The 16,867-nt window shown below is 33.9% G+C and overlaps 1 protein-coding gene across 17 annotated transcripts in view; it reads right to left on the minus strand.

Annotated features, from left to right (window-relative positions):
- Lcor (ligand dependent nuclear receptor corepressor) overlaps positions 1–16,867 on the minus strand; it is a 181,479-nt gene that overhangs the window by 93,179 nt on the left and 71,433 nt on the right. The window lies entirely within an intron of this gene.

The raw sequence follows: 16,867 nt of genomic DNA on the forward strand, positions 1-16,867 counted from the left end.
CCAATTTTTTTAAAAAAAGCATTCAGGAAAGAAAATTCAAGAAGAGTTTATCAAATTTTATAATTCTGTTCCTAGATTACTTAACAAACTATGGCTCTCAAACCTTTACTGAGTAGTCAGTCAGTCAAACTAACACTAGAAAACTGAGTAGGAAAAGAGTGTACTTCATATTCTAAATATAAACACTGCAGCATCTTTAGTTACAATATATACGTGTGTCTAAACATGCTTACAATATAAAATATTGTAAGATTTAGATCAAAACGTTTGTCTAAATGAAAAGTTCCAAAATGCTGTACTGAATTCAACCACGAGATGTATAGCATCTGCTTCCAGACTTCAAGAACAATGGAGTAAACTGACAATGTTTTCCACATCTCAGTGCATGTAACTTACTTTATTTCACTGTAATATATCAATACATGCATTTACTTTAATCATGGAATCATCAAAAGTGCTCCAAAAAAGAAAACAGAATGTACACTGGTATAAGGTAATTAAACAAGAATTAAAGGCATATTATAATCCACAAAATATTTCCTCAAGGCTTTTAAATATATCTACTGTTATCTGTAAAAACTTGCTATGATTTCTCCATTACCTGAATTGTGCCACACAGCACAACCAAGACAGAGACATACATACATCTTACTGACACATTTAGAATTGATTATATATTGCATACAAATAGTTTAACAAAAAGAACTCACTTGCTTATTCAAATTACAGCAATGATTTAACATTTCTATATAAACAGTAAATCTGTTATATAATTTGTTTAAAGTATTCTAAGTGTTATAAACCATAAAAACTTTTTTACTATTAATGTTATCTGTCAACATTCTCTTCTAAATATATAAGTAATTTTGAAACACAAATCATAAATAATTATGATATAGATTAAACATCTAAAACATATTAAGAACAGGCATCAGTTGAAGTGCCATCAAACTCTTCAATTGTATTGTACTTCAGTGTCATTTCATTAAGTGATTTTTTAAAACATAAATTATACCTGTATTTCACTCCTTAGTTCTACATTCAGTCAGTTGAAGTTAGATACTGAAAGATGTATCTATAGAGTACTTAAAACTTTAATGTAGTATTTAATGTAGCATTCAGACTCCTATCATATGTAATGGAACACAACAGAGCAACTAGCCTAGTACTCATCAGGCAGATGCTATGTGTCCTTTCTCAAACAATAATCAATCCCCATTCCCACACCAACACTAGGAAACCAATATACTAACTACACTATGTTTTGTCTTTATAGATGTGCCTGTTCTGGATATCATTTCATCTAAATAAACATACACACATACACTCTTTTTTAAATGTGTGTGTGTGGTTTTTTTTCCCCCTGTGATGCTGGGGAGTGAACCCAGGGCCTTGTGCATTTGAGGCAAGCACTCTACCAATTGAGCTATATCCCCAGCCCAGTGATCGACTTTTTTTCTCCTAGAATAATGTTTTTTTTTTTTTTTTTTTTTTAAATCTCAGCTCCACTTGAGACTGAAATGAGCTCTTTCTCTGGGTTTTCAGTCTTTCTTTTTTTTTTTCTTTTTGAGAGAATTTTAATATTTATTTATTTATTTATTTATTAGTTTTCAGTGGACACAACATCCCTGTTTGTATGTGGTGCTGAGGATCGATCCCGGGCCGCATGCATGCCAAGTGAGTGTGCCACCGCCTGAGCCACATCCCCAGCTCCTAGAATAATGTTTTCAAGGTTCGTCCACACTGTAGCATGTGTAAGTAGTTAATTTCATTTATTGCAAAATGAATACTTCATTGTATGGATACACCACTTTTTATTTATCTATTCTTCAGTTGATGAGTATTTGAATTGCTTTCACTTTTAGGGTATTATAATAATACTGCTATTAACTTGTGTACAGGTTTTCGTGTGGATGTATATATTCATTTTTCTTGAATATGTATTTAGAAATGGAACATCTGGATAATATTTTAACTATGTTTAACATTTTGATGAAGCATCAAACTATTTTCAAAGCAGGTATACCACTTTATATTCCCAACTGCAGTTTATGAGACGCATACTCATCAATACTTATCATTTTGATTATACTCATCTTTAGTAAATGAGAAGCAATATCTTGTTCATATTTTCTTTCTTTCCCTTCCTACCTCTCTTCCTTCCCTGGTACTGGGCACTGAACCCAGGGCCTCATAAATTCAAGGCAAATACCCTTACCACTGAGGTACATCCCCAGCTCTAGATTTATATCTTCTAAAAGACTAGTGATATTCAATTTCTTTTCAGGTGCTTACTGGCCATCTGAAATGTCTACTCAGATCCTTTGCTCAGTTTTTTTTAATTGGACAATTTTTTAAATTGTTGAATTATAAGAATTCTTGACATATTCTGACTTAATTCTATTATTAGATTGATGAACTGCAAATATTTTCTTCTTTTGTGTTTCTTCAGTGATGGTACTGTTAGCAGCACAAGTTTTGAATTTTAATGAATTCTAATTTAAAAGTTATCTTTTATCCCTTCTGTTTTTGAAGTCGTAACTAAAAAATTTGTTTAATTCAAGATCATGAAGATTTATTCCTGTTTCCTTCTGAGTCTTACAGTATTAAAGCTTGTCTATGACTTATATTAAGTTAATTTTTGTGTATGGTAAATGTATACAAAAGGAGTTCAACTTCATTCTCTTGCATGTGGAGAATCAGTTGTTCTAGTACCTTTTGTTAAATAAATAATTCTTTCCTCCAAAGGATTGTTTTGGGATACTTATCAAAAATCAATGGTCATAAATTTTACTTATGGACACTTTAATTCTATTCCCATTATCTATGTAGCAAGTTTTAAAATTAATAAGTATGAATTCTCTCAATTTGTTCTTTTACAGATTATTTTGGCTTCTTGAGGTCTCTAAATTTTCTTGTGAATTTCAGAATCGGTTCGTCCATCTCTTAAAAAAGAAATCACCTGGGATTTTGATGGAGAATGCAATTATCAACTTGGGGAGTGATGTCATCTTTTTTTTTTTTTTTTTAGTGATGTCATCTTAACAATACTGACTTTTCTGATCAAATGTGGGTATCACTTTATTCTCAATGTTTTGTAATTCACAGTGTATAAGCATTACATTTTTGATATTTTTATTTCAAAGTGTTTTACTTTTTGATGCTACTATAAATGGAATTTTCTTAATCGTAGTATTTCTCATCACTAAATGAAAGCAGATATTCTAAAAATGATGTTATATTCTGAACCTTGCTGAATATATTTATAAACTATCAGTTTTATAGATTCCTAAGACTTTTTATATTCATCATCAAGTCATCTGTGAACAAAGATAGTTTTACTTCCTTTTATCAATGTGGATGACTTTGGTTTCTTTTTATAGCTTAAATGCCCTGATTAGAAGCTCCCTGACAGTGTTGAATAGAAATAGGAGTCCATATCTTAGGAGGAAGCTGTTCAGTCTGTTATTAAATATGATGGTGTTTTGTAGCTCAGGTCGAGGAAATTCCCTTCTATTCCTAGTCTATTGGTGTGTGTGTGTGTGTGTGTGTGTGTGTGTGTGTGTATTTAGTTGTAGATGGACAGAATGCCTTTATTTTATTTGTTTATTTTTATGTGGTACTGAGGATGGAACCTAGTGCCTCATGGATGATAGGCAAGTGCTCTGTCACTGAGCTATAGCCCCAGCCCAAGTGTTTTGTGGGGTTTTTTTTGTTGTTTTTGTTTTTTTAAACCAGCAAATGGTTTCTGGTCTGGCCACATTGCTTCTGGAGAGCATCTATGGACATGATCATATGGTTTCTTATCATTTATTATATTAACACACATTACATTAATTGATTTGGGGGCATTAAATCAACCTTGGGATCCTGGGACAAATCCTACCAGGTCATGGTGTGTACTTTTTATATGCTAGCAGATCTGATGTTGAGGGTTTTTTGTATTGATATTCATAAGTGATAATGGTCAATATTTTTTGTGATGTCTTTGTCTGGTTTTGGTATCCATAATACTGGCCTCATGGAACAAAGAAGTCTTCCCCTCTATAATCTGAAAAAGTTAGTGAAGAATTGGTAGTAATTCATTAAATATCTGAGAGAAAACACCAGTGAGGATATCTGGCCATGGACTTTTTCTTTAATATAAGTCTAAAAATTATTAACCCAATCTCATTATGGTTTGAATATGAGATGTACCCCACAAAACTCATATTAAACAATGCAGGGTTGTTCAATTGTGAGAGCTGTAAATTTATCAGTGAATTAACCTAAATAGACTACTGGTGTAAACTGTAAGCAGATAGAGCAAGGCTTAGACCTCTTAAATAAAATTTTCCTTCTCTTTAAGTTGCTCTTGTCAGGTATTTTGGTCATAGTGACAAAAAACTTAACACGCTTGTTCTAGTCTAGTTTAGTTTTGTAGGGCTGCTATAACACATTACCATAAACTAAGTAGCTTAATACTGTGATTTATTATCACAGCTCTGGATTCTAGAAATCTAAAATCAAGGTGCCAGTAGGATCATTCTTTCTGAATGATCTTAAGAGTTCTTCCACACCTTTTCAAGCTTCTGGTGGCTGCAGATAAGTCTCGGCATTCCTTGGTTTAAAACAGTAAAACTCCAATCTCTATCGCCATCTTTACATGGTCTTCTCTCTGTATGCCTGCATCTCAAAACCTCCCTTATCCTTAGAAAGACCTCAGGGACTGGATTTAAAGCTCCTAACCCAATGTGACTTCATTTTAACTTGTTTACATCCATCAAGACCTTATTGCCAAATGAGGTCTCGCCCATAATTACCAGGGATTATCTTATTTTTTCATTACATCTTTTTTTTTTACAGACACAATCCCACTCAAAACATAGCTCTATTCAAGTTTTCAACTTCTTGTTACCTGTTTTGGTGTATATGTCTTTTAGGAATCTGCCGATTTCATTAACTATCCAAATTGACAGCACAGAAACTGTTCACAATACTCCCCATGAAGTCCTTTTATTTCTGTAAGATTGGAAGGGGTTTCCCTTTTATCATTAATGATTAACAATCTAAGTTTTCTTTTTTCTTTATCAGCACTAAAGTTTATCAATTTTATTGACGTTTTCAAAGAAAAAACTCTGGTTTTGTTGATTCCCTGTTTTTAAATGCTATTTTATTTATATTTGCTCTAATCTTTATTATTTCCCTCTGCTAACTTTGGGTTTTGTCTACCTCTTCTTTTCTAGTTTCTTCGGATGAATGGTTTAGGATACTGATTTGAGATCATCTTTTTTTAATATAAGCATTTGCAGCTACAGATTACCTGATAAGGACTGTTAGGTAATACCGCATACGTTTCTGTTATGTTTTACATTTTAATTAATCTCAAACTGTTTTCAAATTTCCTCTGTGCTTTTTTCTTTAACCCATTGATTACTTAAGAAGTGCACTGTTTAATTTTCACATATCTGTAAATTCCTTACATTTCCTAATAACTGATTTCTAATTTCATTCCATTAAAGTTGGAAAACATACTTTATATGAGTGAAGTCCTTTAAAATATAGTATTTTAGTGGATTGGGGTGTAGCTCAGTGGTATAGTGCTTGTCAGAAGGCCATGGACTTGATCCCTAGCACCATAGACATACTATAGGTTGTTTTATGGCGTAGCATATAGCCTATCTTAGAGGATATTACACATATATGTGATCAGAATGAGTATTCTGTTCTTTGGATTATGTTCTACAGATGTCTGTCAGTCTAGTTGATTATTAATGTTCAAATCTTCCACATCTTTGATGATATGCTCTCCAGATGTTCTTGGGGGCGGTACCAGGGATAGAACTCAGAGGCACTTGACCACTGAGCCACCTGCCGAGCCCCATTTTGTATTTACACAGAGTCTCACTGATTGCTTAGTGCCACACTAAATTGGTGAGGCTGGCTTTAAACTTGAGATTCTCCTGACTCAGCCTATTGAGCCACTGGGATTACAGGCGTGGACCACAGTGCCCAGCTAGATGTTCTACTCATTACTGAAAGTGAGGTATTGACATGTCTAGCTACTTCTATGAATTATCTATTTGCACGCTCAGTTCAGTCAAATTTTGCTCCATGCCTTTTTGCAAGCCCTTTGTTACATAATAATAATACGTTAAATAATATTATCTTCTAGATTTGACCTTTTATCGTTAAGAAATGTCCCCCTTTATCTCTAGTTCATTCAAGTTTATCTCCCCTGAGAGATGTAGCTTTAGATGTCTATATTTGACCATGCAGTGTCCCTGTTCAATAGGGTTATTGAACATTTTCTTTCTCTGTTCCTCTAAACTCTAAGCTGATCTGTCTATAATGATGTCTCACATCGACCTTTTTAACCTCCACTAATTGTTAGTTGATTTATGCACTGAGGGCAAAAAGTGCTGCATTGTTTCTCCCAATAAAAGTGGAGCCCCTTCACAGAGATAAGGTGTCGCCAGTGTTTGAGGCTTGCTCTAACTCCAGGAGGGTTCTTCTTAGCTCTTCTTTTGATTCTCTCTCTGTTAAACTTCTAGCTTTAGATGTCTATATTTCAACTCTGGCCCAGTGCTCTTAGCCTGCTGTGCCTGGAGAAGAATTCCAATCTGAGTAAAAGGTTATATGGGAGCAAGGGAGCCCCAGTTCTCTTAAACTCACGTGCCTGGAAGAGAGTATCTATAATAGGATGCAAGAAGGTATGGTAGAGGCTCACTACCTGTCCCCTGTTCAGAGTGGAGGTTCCTTTAAGCTAAGCCAAGGGAGGTGTGTGAGTGGGTCACAAGGCTCAATTGTCACAGATTCTTGCTGCTCTTACTGAAATCTGAATTTCTTAAAGACATGTTTCTCCATTTGCTGTATGGCCTTAAGAGAATTATTTCTAGAGTTTAAATGGTTATATTAAAAGCTTTTATCAGTTAAATGTTTGTTTCACTTATTCATCTAGAACAACAAACAGCAGAAAACCATATACTTTTTCCAACTGCACCTGCTCATCATGTTAAAAATTTATAGCAACAATGTAGAAATAGAAAATATCTTATCTTTCTTCACTGTACATACATATGCCAAACTGCAATGAACAAAAATTTTAAATGACATACAACATAGAACTAATTGAAGATGGAGGGCAAAAATAGAGCCAATTCATTTCATCTCTCCATTTCTAAATTCAATGTACTATGTTTGATATGGCAAAGAGTAACAAAAATGTGAAATATTCTTCTATAACCCAAAAGCCATTGTTTTTCTTTGCATTTATTATCTCTACCTATTAAGAAGCTGTTGTCCCAGAACTAAATAGGAATAAAACTGGAATCTGAAGTAGAATTTATGTTTCTTAGAAGATGCTTCCTTCAGCATGCAAGAATTTGTTCACCTACTGGTTGGTTCATACAGGTGGTTCTGTCATATCAAAATTTTCTATAAGCTTCTAATAATTTGACAAGTTGGCCACCATTTTTTTCCCTAAGAAAACATTTAGTGGCAAAACATGTTAAATGCAAAAAACTACAAACCGCAAGAAATTAGACCTGTAAATTGTTTAGTCAGAAGTCTTTTGAAAATGAATTATCTCTTCAACTATCGTAAGTGAAAAGAATCAACCCTGAAAAATCCAGGTGTACCTTTTTAATTTGTTCTTTCAATCTATTAAATCTTTCCACCTCAAAATTGAAACCAACTCCATATTACAGTAAACTTTATGTTAACTACACCGGGGACATGTAACTCTTTTACCTTGCATTCCTGTACACATATAAAGGTCCCAAAATTTACCAACAAAAATTTAAAAGATACAATCATCCTTATTTTCATTTTTCTTAAACAAAAATATTTCACAGAAATCTTATTTAATAAATAATGTTTACTTTCCTCACTTATTAGAAAACCTTGAGAAAAAACTTAACCTGTACTGAAAGCTACAAAGCAAATGAGTAAAAAAAAAAAAAAAACTTATAGTACAACAGATAAAAATCACCAATAATTTGATATTTTCTCTTTAAGCCTTAAAAAAATTCAAACGTGAAATTTCAAAAAATTAAAATCGAATTTATACATACTACTGGGACATTTTCATCCCTTTCCCAATATTAAATTATGAGCACTGTAGAAATCAATATATAGTCTTCAAAAACAACTGTCTTCATAAATGTACAAATATTTTTAGCATAATTTGAATTTATGCTACTTTTTTGTCACTATGCGTTGTTTTAATGAACTTGCTCCCAATAGTCATTATTTCCTCAGGATAGATTACCAGAAGAGAAAGCATGAATCAGAAAGAAACAATTTTTCTTCCCTAAAACACAGTAACCCCAACTTCATTTCACAAAGATTTTAATTTATATGCCCACTATCTTGAAAACACTGGATTTTAACAGTGAAAATTTTTTTCATTGTTTGAATTCACACTTCTTTGATTATTGGTAATGATCAATATATTTTCATGGTTTACTGTTATACAGGTTGGGCAAACCTCATCTGAATATATGAAATCCCAAATGCTGCAAAATCCAGAATTTTTAATTGTAACTATAACTGTTCACATAAGTGGGTAATAACGGCTTTATTTCCTGATGGTTCAATGCACAAACTTCTCTTGTGCATAAAAGTACTTAAAATATCATGTAAAGTTAGAATAATTATATTAGGCATATATGAAACATAAACATAAATGAATTTTGTGTTAAGATTTGGTTCCCATGGGCAAGATACCCCATTAAGCCTAAGTGTATACCACAAAATCTGAAACATTTCTCAAAAATTTTGGATATGATAAAACAGCATGTTTTTTTTTTTGAAATATACTATGATATAATGATTAACCAAGAATTCTAGCATCATTTTCCAAATAATCCTTACATTTTCAATCAATATTTGATAGTATTTTTTCAAAATCACATGTTAATATTCTACAGACAGTACTTTTTTTTTTCATTTTTATGGGTCTTTCTGAACTCCACCATTATATCATACTTTAAGAATTACTCCTCATGATGATTTGTTCTGATGTATGCAAAGCCCACCGCCCTCTCCAAAAAGTGTACTTAAGCTCTGCTTGACCTTTGCTCTGGGCTCTGGGCTGCTCTCCCTTCTTGAGTGGGCACAGAGTCCCAGCGTGCTGGAATGGATCCCCAATAAATCCCCTTTTGCCAATTGCAAAAAAAAAAAAAAAAAAAAAAAAAAAAAAGAATTACTATGTATTTACAATATATACTAGTATTTGGGAGGCAAATTCTCACTCATTATTTATATTTTTCAAATTGACATGGCCATTCTAGCTTTAGTCCTCCATTCTCCAACACATTCAAAATCACTTAGCTCCCTTCAGCACCACCAGCTCCCCAAAGCAGATATGCTTTTGATGAGAATAGTGTCATTACACCTGGAAAATAATTAAGTAGTAGCATCCCTGAAATATTCAGTTTTCTCTTTCATAACTGCTTTACACTTATTTATGTGAGTTTGTTTTAATGGATCTCAATTAAAATACAGTTCCCATGTACTTGGTATTTTACCCTTCTTTTTTTTTTAAGGGGCACTGGGGATTGAACCCAGAAGTGCTCTACCACTGAGCTACATCCACAGGTGTAGCTTTAAACTTTATAAGTTCATCCTTTAACCTTTATATTTTTAAGTCTAAGTTGTCCAGGCTGGCCTTGAACTTATGATCTTCCTGTCCCAGTCCCCCAAGTCATATGTGCCACTGGAACATTTTTATGAGAATTAATTGACATAATTCTGTATAGCTTTAAAGAGAAAGTACAGGTCATCTTCCTTCAGTTGCTATGTTCTCTGGAAGTTTTACTAATTTATACCAATCTCCAATATCCTTTTAAGGTAATTTTTTTAAGGGAGTTGTAAGCATGGTACAGAAAGAAAGCGGGGAGGGAGCTACAGAAGTTGCCAATGCTTGTGTGGTCTGACCATCCATCATCCAAAGCAGGGGATGAGATAAAAAATGGAATTGAGGTCTTCAACAGGAAAGACGTTAAGATCTTTAAAAAAGGTTTAAAACCATGCCCTTTTATCACCTAATGTTAGCCCCTATTTTGGGGGAAGGAATGGCAATAAAATATCCAGCAGATATTTTCAAATATAGAGTCTTAGTCTATTTTGTGCTCCTATCACAAAATACCCAAGACTGGGTAATTTATGAACAGGAATTTATTATCTCACAATTCTGGAGGCTAGAAGTCCAAGATCAAGGCACTGGCATTCAATGTCTGGTCATGGTCTTCTTGTTGCGTCCTCTCAAGGCAGAAGGCATATATATATGGCGTAGGCTAAGCAAGTAAACAAGCCTAACACTGAGTGAAGCTTCTGTAGAATGCCACTAACAAGAAAGGAGCCCTTATGGTCTAATCACCTCTTCCTCTTCACCTCATCCCCTTCTCTCTGAGCTGCTGAAAATGCCAAAGGAAGTTCTTCAGGTTAAGAAGAAATGACAACATAAAACACCACTAAGAAAATTTAAAAAGACAAATGAAAGTGAAATAAATCACTAACATAAATTGGAAGAATACTATTAACTGGGTGATTTTCTCCACATTGATTGATCTTTAATTTTAATACAATCTTAAAGTCCTAAAAGGCTTTTCAAAGAATTTAGAAGTTGATTTTTATAGTTATATAGAAGAACCAAAAACCTAATTAGAAAAACAAAAAGTTGAAAACTCATGCTACTGGATATCCAGATATAGATATAATAATCAAGACATTGTGGTATTATACATAGATTAATGAACACAGTCCAGAAATACATATACTCACATTTATATAAAGGCACAAGGTAATTCAATACAGGAAGACATTTTTTTTTTACCATATGATTCTAAAACAACTGGATTTTCTTATGAAATACAAAACCTCAACTCTTACCTCACACCATATAGAAAAATTAACATGTATCAGAGAAAAATGTAATAGTTAAATTTATATGTGAAAACAAGATATTTTCTATATTTTACATTGAATTAGGCAAAGATTTCTTGAAAAAAGCATGAAAAACTGCTTCCCGCAGCCTTATACATGCTAGGCAAGCACTCTCAGCTACACCTTAAGACCCAAAACATGAAATAAATGAGGAATAAAATCTGGCAAAATGAATTTCACCAAGATTTAAATTTTTTACCTTTCAAAAAACACAATTAAGATAAGGACAAGCTACTGCCTAGGAGTTTATAGCGTATATTAAAAACTGTTAAAACTAAGTTTTAAAAAATAGACAAAAGTTTCTAACAAATACTTCACTTACCTACACCATAATAAAACAACATCACTAGCCATCAGAGAAATAAAAATTAAAACTACAATGAAGAAAGGCAAATATTAACAGAACTGGCAACACCAAATACTGGCAAGACATGGAATGCTGGCACTCTTCATATGTTGCTGCTAGAAACACAAAATGGTTCAGTCACTTATAAACCATACATTAGGGGTTGTGGCTCAATTATAGAGCGCTTGCCTAGCACATGCAAAGCCCTGGGTTCGTATCCTCAGTACCACAAAAAAAATAAATAAATGAAATAAAGTATTGTGCCCAACAATCAATCAATCAATCAATCATATACACTAGTATTAAGTTAAACATAAATGTACAATACCATCTAGTAATTCCCATTCTAGGTATGGATCCCAGGGAAATAAAAATATATGTACTCAAAAAAGATTTATAAATGAATAAGTCACAATAATTAACAACTGGAAACAATCTGGATGTTCATTAAAAAAAAAAAATGAAAGTCAGGCATGGTAGTGCATACCTGTAAATTCCAGCTACTAAGTAGGAGGCTGAGGTAGAAGGATCACAAATATGAAGCCAGTCTGGGCGACTTCATGAGATCCTATCTTAAAATAAAATAAAAAGGGCTGGAGCTAGAGCCTTGTGGTAGAGATCCTGTTTTATTAGCATTTAAGAGGCTCAAACTTTTATCCTCAGTTCCCCTCCCCACAAAAAAAAGTGGTGAATCCATGCTAAAAAGAACTATTCAGTAACTAAAAGGAACAAAATATACCTAAAACAAGTATAAATCTCAAAAACATTATGCTAAGCAAAAGAAGTCAAACATAAAAGACTACATATTAATGGATTACATAAAATTCTAGAAAAGGTAGAACTATTGTGAGCATGGATCTGGGAAAGAAACTGACTATATAGGGACCCAAAGAACTATTTTTCGGGTGAGTAAACTATCTTTTATCTTTCACTATGCTGGTGGCTAAATAACTATATATTTTTACAAAAATTTATCAAACTGTACTCTTTGGATGAATTTTACTGTATGCAAATATTACCTCAATTAAATAACATTAAAAAGAGGTTCAGAATATTTACTCCAAATTTATCACTGACTTTCAACTCTTGAATTAGTAACTTGAAATCAAAGATGATTTTTATTTGTATTTTCAGTGTCACAAGAAATGTGATATCTATTTTCAAAACCTCAGGTGAATTATCTTTTCCCTAATTAACAAGCATACTTTAATAAAAACCATAGCAATGGCAGCAGTATCTTTTTATTTACTATCCACTTCTTTGCACAGTATTCTAAAAAGATACACTGTAAGTGGCCATGAACTAATGACACATCGAAATTTAAGAGGTTACTATGGTTTGGATGTGGTTTGATCTTGCTAAAATTCATGTTGAAATTGTAATCCCCATTGTAAGGTATTAAGAGATGGGATCACGTGAGACTTTTGAGGTGAGTAGGTAATGAGGGCTTTGCCCTTATGAATCAATTAGTCCATTCTTAGATTACTGGTTTATCTTGGGAATGGGTCTGTTTTAAAAGCAAGTTTGGCTTTGTCTCTTGGATATGCCCTTCTAGCTAGGTGATACCCTGTGCCACCTTAGGACGATGCAGTCTTTACCAGTAAGAAGTCCCTCACTAGATGTGGTCCCTAACTTTCCAGCCTCCAGAACTATGAGCCAAATAAACCCTTATTGTTCCTTATAAATTACCTAGTCTGTGGTTCTCAGTTATAGCAATAGAAAACAGACTTAAGACCGAGGCTGACCATTGTCCACTCGCTGATCTTTGTGAAATCAAGTTAAAACAGATTGGCAAAATATTCCTTGGTAAAGGATCCATATTCTTAGAAAAATGAACCCTAGTGTACCAGGGAAAGGATAGGATAAACTTACTACATCTTGAATCACAAAGTAAGAAAGTGTTTATTAAAAGATGGCCACATGTCAAAATAAAATATGGAAGTGGCTTGAAGGGGCTCCCACTGACCAAATCTGGACTATGAGCTGATGATTCATTGAACAAAATAAGAATCCTGAGTCCAGGACTAGGGTGCAGTTCAGTGGAGGTATATACTAAACTAGCTTGGGAAAGGTCTTGGGTTCCATCCCAACTGCCACTCCCATCCACAAAGAAATTCTGACTCCAAACTTTGAGAGGAAAGGGGAAAACTCTTCTTCATAATATGAAGCCAACTAAAAAATGCAGGAAAAATAATGAAAAAATCATTATAGAAAACATCCGATTTACACAATTAATTATCATTAATACCAAAACCAAAATGGATGAAACTCTGAGGAGCACAAGATATTGACATGGTCTCAAAGCATCTTCCTACAAATTACTTATTACAAGGAGGAAAACAATAATTACAGTGGAGAAACCCAGCAGACACGTACCTCACCAAATTATCACAGTTAAAAGCACCCATTAAAATGACATTGTGTGCTTCATAATGTGATGTACTAAGGACACACATCATCACTTATTTAGTATTCCTGCGAACAACATCACTTGAATTTAATCTTTAATAAACACTGAAAGAATCTAAATTGAGAGACATTCCATAAAACAAATTGTCCCTACTCTTAAAAATGTCATCATCACTAAAAAGTGAGTAAATAAAAGCTAAGGAAGCACTCTGGATTAACGGAGACTGAAAAGTAGTAAAACTCAAACTCAATGAGTGATCCTGAATTGAACTTTAAATTAAGGAGGAGAAATATATAAGATCATTGAGACAGGTGGTAAAATCCGAGTAAGGTTCACAGATGAGATAATGTTATATCATACAGAAGTCAACATTCCTGATTTTGGCAATTGTGTTGGGTGGTTAAGTAAGTGGATTTCCTTATTATTAGGAAACAGGGAAATACACACCAAAACATTTAGGAGTAAAGTGGGTAGGATGTCTGCAACTTAATCTCAAGTGGTTCAAGAAAACATGTATGTTGTTTGCAGTGACTATAAAAGAGAAAGATCAAGAAATGAATAATAAAGCAAATGTTGCAAATGGTTAACTGGTAAATCGAGATTAAGGGTATACAGAAATTTTATTTTTGTACTAATCTTACAACTTTTCTCTAAGTGTAAAATTATTTCAAAATAAAGTTTAGACAGCTGAGAGTTGTGGCACATTACTATAATCCCAGCTATTTGGGAGGCCAAGGCAAGAAAATTGAAAGTTTGAGGCCAACTTGGTTAAAAGACCCAGTCACAAAATAAAATTTTAAAAATGGCTGGAGTGCAGCTCGGTGGTAAAGTGCTTAACTAGCATGTACAAAGACCTAGGTTCAATACCTATTAGTCCAAGGGTGATTTGGAGGGTGGACTATTCTCTGGTGTCATTTCTCTTCTCCACTCTTCTACATAATCTGAGTTGTCTTGCCATTAAATTTTATTTGTGTTAAAAGCATGAAGAATATAAGTAGAAAATAAAAATTAACAACTTTAAGGCTTCTCTGAGTACTTCAGTGATCTGGTGAAGATATTAAAATTAGAGTAAGAGGACCGTGTTTGTAGTTCAGTGGTAGAGTGCTGGCTTAGCAAGCACAAAACCCTGAATTCAATCCCCAATATGGGAGGTAAGGGCAGACAGATAAAGAAATTCTGTGTCAAGGGCCAGACAGTGTTTTAGATCTTGCAGGCCATGCTCAAGTCTCTGTTGCACACATGCTCACAATCTCTCTCTAAATAAGTATTTAATTTCAGGATATTAAAAAAACAAGCTGTGGGCTAGATTTAGTGACAGGCCATAGTCTGATAAAACCCAATAACACAGCTCCACTAGTCCCTAAAATAGCAAAGACACTGAATAAACAAAGCAACAAATTATATCTGCATGGAAGTTAATCCTCAGGACAATAAAAAATTAAAATTTAAACAATTAAGATGAATATTTTTAAAGTTTCTTTTGTAGTTTTAATATTTGTCACTTTATGTGTTTAGGGCAGTTAAGTTGGAGGAGGGTGCTTACAGTTGCTTATTTTCTGAAAGAAGGCAAAGAAAGGAAATGGAAGACTGAATGACAAGTTTCATATGGGAAGCGTAATGAAAGAGTAGGGAAGGCCCTGATTCCCTCATCAAGTTTTCCTGCTGACCAGAAGCTGCTTTCCAAGAACTGTTTCCACCAATGACCAGGTTCAAGAGCTACTGACTCCTCTCCCAAGTATTCCCACAACTTCCACAAGCATAACAAGCCTGCACTTGGCCAATATGACCTTTCTGGTGGCAGTAGTGAGCACCTCTGCCAGCCAAACCCAATGTACATGCAAAGATGCAGTGTAAAGTGCCAATAGCAAAGATGTGCAGAAAACCTGAGATCTGCTGCCAGAGCTGACTAAGTCTGGGCAACCCTGCCCCTTTTGTGTGTGTGGGATAGGGTGTCAATTTAAGCTTTGCTCCTTGCATCCTCAGCAAGCATTTCAGAAGCTACTCCATGCAGTTTCTCTTGTGTTTGAGCACAAGACCCAGTAAAGCCTCATTTGAATGGTACTGCTTGCCTCTTAATGATTTCTGTCTTAAATTGACCAAAAGAACCCTCAGATGAGCTGGTAACATCACAATGAGCTATACTTAGCCTATATGTGATTTCTATCCCAAACTGACAAAAGAACCTCATGCTGATTTGTAGCATCATGATGGCCTAGATTCTTAAGTATAATAAAACTGAAAGGATGACATTTTAAAGCCACTTCTGTATAAATGCCTACTGTGTCCAGATTCTCTGAACTTAGATAATATTGTTTTATATTTATTCCATAGGGCAGAGAAAGTCCAAGAATTAAAAGCATGTGTACACATGCAAGCTTTATAATAACTATGTTAGAAAAGCCTTCCCAAGTCATAAGCCTATAGCTACTGTCATGATGGCTACCCGTGGCTTACTGACATTTCAAGCAATGAGCTAAAAAGAGCTGAAAAGATGCAACTCATTGATTTAAATGCCATTTTCCTACATCTTATTATTTTAAATGCCAGCAAGTCTTAGAGAAAATGGTTCCACAATTTCACAAGTCCATCCACTTTAAGGTCAATTATCTATCAATATATATTACACGTCCCTTAAATTATTGTTCTTTATATAAACAAAGTATCAATTGTGCTTAATGTAATTTTTACTGTATACCAACATTACCTTCAATTTTTCCAAGCAGATTATCAAGTTAATGAATGGGAAAACAAGTAAGTTTTAAGGTTAAAACACTCCAAGAGTTAAGAGTTCTGTGGTTTTCAAAATATATAACAAATCTACCAAGAATAACTTTTATCAGTGTATATGTAATTGTTACTGCTATTCTTAGAAATTAAGCCTAATGATAAACAGTAAATGAGTATTATTACTTGCTAACCACCAGCTTCTATAAATCAGCATTTGCTGTTACAGTTTTCTTCCATTATATATATATACACAGGTTTTAAAAACACTAAAAGACAAATATAAGAATATAAGACATCCCCACAGAGTTTCTTTTTTACTCTTTTCTTTCTTTTTTTTTGGGGGGGGGGCAGAAGAGGAAAAGTTTATTTGGGTTCATGCTTTCAGAGGTTCAGTCCATGGTTGGCTAGTTCCACTGCTCTGGGCCCGAGGAAAGGCAGAAAACATCATGACAAAA

The sequence above is a fragment of the Ictidomys tridecemlineatus genome, chromosome 1 (assembly GCF_052094955.1).
Source record: "Ictidomys tridecemlineatus isolate mIctTri1 chromosome 1, mIctTri1.hap1, whole genome shotgun sequence".
In the NCBI taxonomy this organism is placed as follows: Eukaryota; Metazoa; Chordata; class Mammalia; order Rodentia; family Sciuridae; genus Ictidomys; species Ictidomys tridecemlineatus.